Source organism: Macrobrachium nipponense, chromosome 47 (genome assembly GCF_015104395.2).
Source record: "Macrobrachium nipponense isolate FS-2020 chromosome 47, ASM1510439v2, whole genome shotgun sequence".
Classification (NCBI taxonomy): Eukaryota; Metazoa; Arthropoda; class Malacostraca; order Decapoda; family Palaemonidae; genus Macrobrachium; species Macrobrachium nipponense.
The window spans coordinates 24,432,262-24,438,344 of record NC_087222.1 but is presented as its reverse complement, the minus strand read 5'-3'; positions in this window follow the sequence as shown (position 1 = coordinate 24,438,344).

The window sequence follows — 6,083 nt, the reverse complement described above, 5'->3', positions numbered from 1 at the left end:
AGTAACTCGACTGACTCAAATTTAAGTAATTATTTTTCTGAATTAGAACGTTCTTTTAAGTTCTGTATTATGACGCCAACGACATCTTGACTTTCGTACCTATTTTAAATAATTGCTATACTCAACTGTCATTGACGAAACAGTTTACCAGTTATTCATGCAGATTGTTTCAGCTATACATGTAATTGTTATAATCGTAATGCGCATATATATCTTATTATTACTTTTTGGATATATGAAGATGTTTTACTGCTGGATTATCGCCGTAGTGTGACGCAATCGTTTTCGGTCCCTCTGGGCCTCTGTCTGTTTTCGCACCATAAGAAATTATTAGGGGGCGGGGCCGAATTGCAATGACCAGAAAGTCGTTAAAAGAGGAAAGTTAGCATTGAGGGGCATATGTTTTGACTGAGAAAAATACAAATTTATTCAATAGCTAGCTTGTAAAAAAATACTTGGTTGATAAAAACTTGATTGACAAACTAAGCAGCATGTCTACTATGGGTTTCAGAGACAGTGCAAGCAGGTTTTTGGGCAATACCTATTTCTGTAACGAACACTCGTAACAGAACGAGATTTTGCTATAGTGCATTACACCCAGTGCCGTAATTTATAAGGGTATCGTGAATCACTAATCGTAAAGAATAAACGTCACTTGTCTTGTACCAAGAGACAAAAACTCCATTATGCAGAAATGGATACGAAAACACACGTATAAAGCTCCACCTACCCTCTCCCCACCCCCCCCCCCCCCCCCCCCCCCCCCCACACCCCCTCCACCGCCATCCCTTTTCTTCTTCGTTCCTCCGCCTTCCTTTCTCTCTCTCTCTCTCTCTTGCCATTCGGTATGTGTTGACCCTCCAAACTGGGTATAAGAATACACACACAAACGTTGAAAGTTGAAATGAAATTAGGCTATGTATTGGAAGTATATATACATAAATATTAAAGCAATTTTATCATTATTGCATTACTAGACAACTAGAATTCATGGAAACAGTTTATAATAATGGAACGGCGTATGTGTGAAGCCTCCACTAATGTGGCAACCGATGATTTTGCCATTCTTAGCATGCAAACATTAAAGGGTTACATTTATTTCTGGCTTACGATTATTAAAGAAATTCAAAATACTAATAAAGACTGAAATCAATGAAAAGTGCTAGCAAAAAAAAAAGCAAAAAAAAAAAAAACAAAAAGCAAAAAAAAAAAAAACGTAGTCGTTCCTCTAGCACTTTTCCATATTCGTTCCTCTATGGTTTCGGCAGCCAGATGTACGAAACGTTAGAAACATTTGATTTTATCTACTTTAGAAATATCTGTAATTTTTTTGGGTAATTTGGTGCAAAAAAAGGGAAAAAAAAAATAATATACATGAATTAAATCAAAATGTTAAATAACAAAGTAAATTTAAACTAAATAACGAGTAAAGTAAACAGTTTAGGGAATAAAACTTTGCAGTTTCGTCGTCTGTCGTCGTCTGCTGTTCGTAATTGTGTTTATGGCGCGCGCGCTTAGAAACAGGAACAGCAACGGGTTAAAGTGCAATGTGGAGTGAACTGAGACCAAAATGTGTATAATAACAATCAAATAAGCACTGTGGAGTTTCAGTTGTGATGGCAGTAAGGATAAAAACCGCGATTACAAGGTAAGAATGGATTCAGTTCAAACCATAACCCCAGGAATAACAAGTTTCATACTTTCACTAATATAGGCAACAAAATGTTGTTTTATTGTGCTGATTACAACTGCAATCTTGAGTAAGATCAATAAACGTTACATACAAATACGCTAACATTGTTCAAATGAGTGTGGGAGGCTGGGGAAAGATGGTGGCCGTCACTGATGAGAACCGTCCATGCAAAACGTAGCCGCCATATTGGATTTCAAAACTGCCTTGAAAACATATTTTACGAAGAGCTCACATGCATTTATTTAGTTCGTATGGGGCTTTCATATATCACAATATGTTGACGAAACTTCAGTCTTTTAATGGTATGCTTAGAGTTGCAATTGTTATTCATGTTTCACCAATTAAATATCGAGTGAATAAGACCCGTCACCGTGATGAGGGTTGGCCTGTCGTGATATTCTACCCTATACACATTATTGGGTAGATCTAGGGGTACTTATCCGCGGCGGCCTAGACTATGGCAGCTGCGGATTTTCTGTGCAGTTTTGCTTACTGAACAAGAATCTAAAGTAATATTTATTCAGACGACTGTAATTAACCCCCAGGGGCCAGTACTAAACACGGCGAAATACATTGGACGCCCCAATCCCTAGTGGATGTCTTACCCGCGGTTACGTTCCTTGCAGTTCGTGCAGTACTCTTCTTTAGAATTACCGTGCAAGAAAACGTAACCTCGGATACGACATCTACCAGGGATTGGGGCGTCAATGTATTTCTCCGTGTTTAGTACTGGCCCCTGGGGGGTTAATTACAATCTTCCCAATAAATATTACTTAAAATTCATTGTTCAGTTAGCAAAGTGCATAGAAAAACCGCAACTGCCATAGTCTGGCCGCTGCAGATAGGTACCCACCCAGATCTACCTTTAATTTTTTTAATAACTGTATGCCAGAAATGAATGTAACCTTCAATGTTTGCATGCTAAGAATGGCAAAATCATTGTTGCCACATTAGTGGAGCTTCACATACGCTGATGCATTATCATAAACTGTGTCCATGAATTCTAGTTGTCATAGTAATGCAATAATGATAAAAGTGCTTTGATATTTATGTATATATACTTCTAATACATAGGCTAATTTCACTAATTTCCACGTTTTGTTTAAGTCTTATACCCACTTTGGAGGGTGAACACATACCAATTAGCAACAGAGAGAGAGAGAGAAGGGAAGATGAAGGAAGGAAGGTGGACAGGGGGGGGGGGGGTAGGTGGAGATTTTACTGCTGTGTTCGTATCCATTTCTGGATTATGGAGTTTTTGTCTCTTGGTACAAGACAAGTGTAGTTATTCTTTACGGTTATTGATTCACGATACCCTTATAAATTACGGCACTGGGTGTAATACACCATAGCAAAATCTTGTTCTGATAAGAGTGTTCGTTACAGAATTATTTCCAAAAAACGTGCTTGCACTGTCTCTGAAACCCATAGTAGGTAGGCTGCTTAGTTGTCAATCAAGTTTTTTGTAATAAAGTATTTTTTTACGAGCTAGCTATTGTATAGATTTGTATTTTTCTCAATCAAAACATATGCTACTCAATGCTAACTTCCTCTTTTAACGGACTTTCTGGTCATTGCAAATTCGGCCCCATTAATTTATTATGGTGCGAAAACAGACAGAGGCCCAAGGAGCGATAGGGACTGTGTCACTGCGGCGGTAATCCGCAGTAAAACATCTCATATATCCAAAAGTAAATAATAAAGATATATATACGCATTATGATTATAACAATTATATGAAACAGCTGATAACAATCTGCATGAATAACTGGTAAACTGTTCTGCAAGAAAGTTGAGTAAAGCAATTAATTACAATAGGTACGAAAGTCAAGATGTCGTGACGTTATAATATAGGACTTAAAAGAGCGTTCTAATTCCAAAAAATAATTACTTAAATTTGATTCGGGAATAGAGTTACTTTTCTCCATAACAAATATTTTCAAAATTAATAATCATAAATATGTAAAATATTGATGTTACTATTTAAATAATATCTAGTGCATGCTTCGTCGTCGTCTTCTACCAAAACCGTAGTTTGTTCATGCAACTTACCTGTCAGATATATATATAGCTGATAATTTCCGACACCGACAGAATTAAAACTTACGACACACGTAGTGGGAGTCAGGTGGTAGTACCCATTCCCGCCCGCTGGGAGGCGGGTATCAGGAATCATTCCCATTTTCTATTCATAATTTTTCTGTCGCCGGTGTTGTGAACATCTGTTTACAGCACCTCCGTCTGGATTGGAAACTTTTTGCTACTTGAGTATCCCTTTTGGTTCTTTTTTTGGATTAATTGATTGGATCGGTGGCTAGGCACACGTATTAGTGGATGTTTTGATTTTGGTTTTTGGTTTGGACTTTTCGGATATGTCAGGGTCTAGTACAGCTAGCGCTAGGTTCTGCTCTAGAAACTGATTGTAGAGGTAGGCTACTGAAAGCTTCAGTAGACCCACATACGGTATGTAAGAGTTGCAGGGAGCATGAATGTGTGTATGAAAGCCGTTGCAAGGAGTGTGAAAGATTAACAGATTCTGAGTGGAAGGCGTATGATACCTATCTTAGGAAACTTGAAAAGGATAGGTTAAGGAGGTCTTCCTCCAGGAGTGTTTCAGGCGTGCAAGAAATTAATGTTTCTCCTGTTAACCCTCCTTCTGTTAATGCTCCTAACCCTTGTAGTTTTGCCTCCGGGCCCTGAAGCAGTGTGTAGAGAGTAATACTTTATCCTTAATATTGGAATCGATTCGTAATCTAGAATCGAAAGTGTTGGCTCTTGAGAGCAAAGTGATGTGCAAAAGTGCAGTGATACCCCTTGTGTAGTGGAGGGTGCGTCAGCGATCGGCCTCGTTTCGCCTCTAGGCCTGGACCTCTGCTTGACTCCAGGACCTGGGGAGGGAGCATGTCGAAGCCGAAGGAGGGTTACAAAAGGAACCCCCACCGATCTGGCGTGCCTTCGGCAGTTACTGATGAAAATCCCCAGACTGCCAGGGAGCGTGCGCGTGCATGTCTCCTCAAGGAGTGTTTTTCGTCATCGGAGGCTTCATCCCCACGTAAAGGGTGGAGTTTCTCAAGGTGCTTCCCGTCCGCTGAAAAGGACGGCGCGTAATGTTGAAGCTTCACGTCCTAGTTCTCCGCTTTTGCGATCTTCGCCTGACAGTGCGTTCGCTGCTTTTCCGCCGCAGAAAAGGCGTAGAGAGTCTTCGGACTTGATTCAGTTAGCTCGTGCGAGCGATACGGTCGCTCCAGAGCTCGGGAAGAGGCCGTACCTGGGGAGGGGGAGGGAGGCGTCCCCTCGCCGCTCTCCTGCTCAGGATCAGTCCCCTCCCCGGAGCAGAAGATTCGCCAAACAAGAGGTTGATTCAGTCACTGCAGCAGCAACTTCAGGACGCTCTTGCTGCTGCTAGAGAGTCTCTTCCGCGTCGGAGAAAGGATGAGAAGCTTCCTGTGAAGAAGTCAAGACCAGCTCTTTCTCCTCGCTCGCCTCTCTCTTCGTTCGAGTCTCCCTCTAGAGTTCGTTCTGCTCCCCAGCAGCTCTCTAGAGGAGGTGAGAAGTTCGTTTCTCGCTCAGGCATGAGATATCTCCCGCTCGCAAGTCTTCGTATGTTCGCAAGCGAGTGGTGGACGCTGAGCGCACTTCTGTGCAAGTGGAGCGTGCTTCAGGTGCCGCCAAACGCGCACCTGTTGTGATAAACGTGCACAGTGGGCGGCAGCCGCTCGCTAACTGACGCTCGGCGCGCACCAGTGGAAGCCAAAACGTGCACTAGTGGACGCTCGGTGCGCACCAGTGGACGCCAAGCGTGTGTTAGTTAGATGTTGAGCGCGCACCTGTCGGCGCCAAACGTCGTGGATTCGGACGCCAAGCGCGCGCTGGTAGACACCAGTCTCCTCACCAGTGCAAGTTCAGGTGGATGAAGGAACCCTTCCTGTTCGTCAGTTTTCTTCAGAGTTTCCTCCTACTTATCCAGTTTCTGAGGAAGGAGTTAGCGATGATTTAGTAGAAGCAGAGGAAGAACAGCAACCAGCTACTGTCTCATCGGACTATAAAGTTTTGATGCGTCTTCTACAGTCGGAGTTCGGAGAAACTTTCAACCGGAAGCCCCTCGTACTCCTCCTTCTCAATTTTCTTCTTTTAAGGCAACGAAGGCATCGGGGTTCATTAAAATGAAGAAGTCGCTTTCCACGAAGCAAGCGTTCCGGAAAGTCATGAGTGGAGGAGAAGAGGAAAGCGTCAGGAAAGTCCTCTTTAGCTTTACCGCTTCAAGACTCTGCGGTAAAGGAGGCATGTGGACGAGACGGGAGACGGACATAGGCGTTAAACTACCAGCCTCTGCTCAAGGTGACTTCGGGAGCATCGTGGACGCCTCCAGAAGAGCCCTTCTGTCTTCATC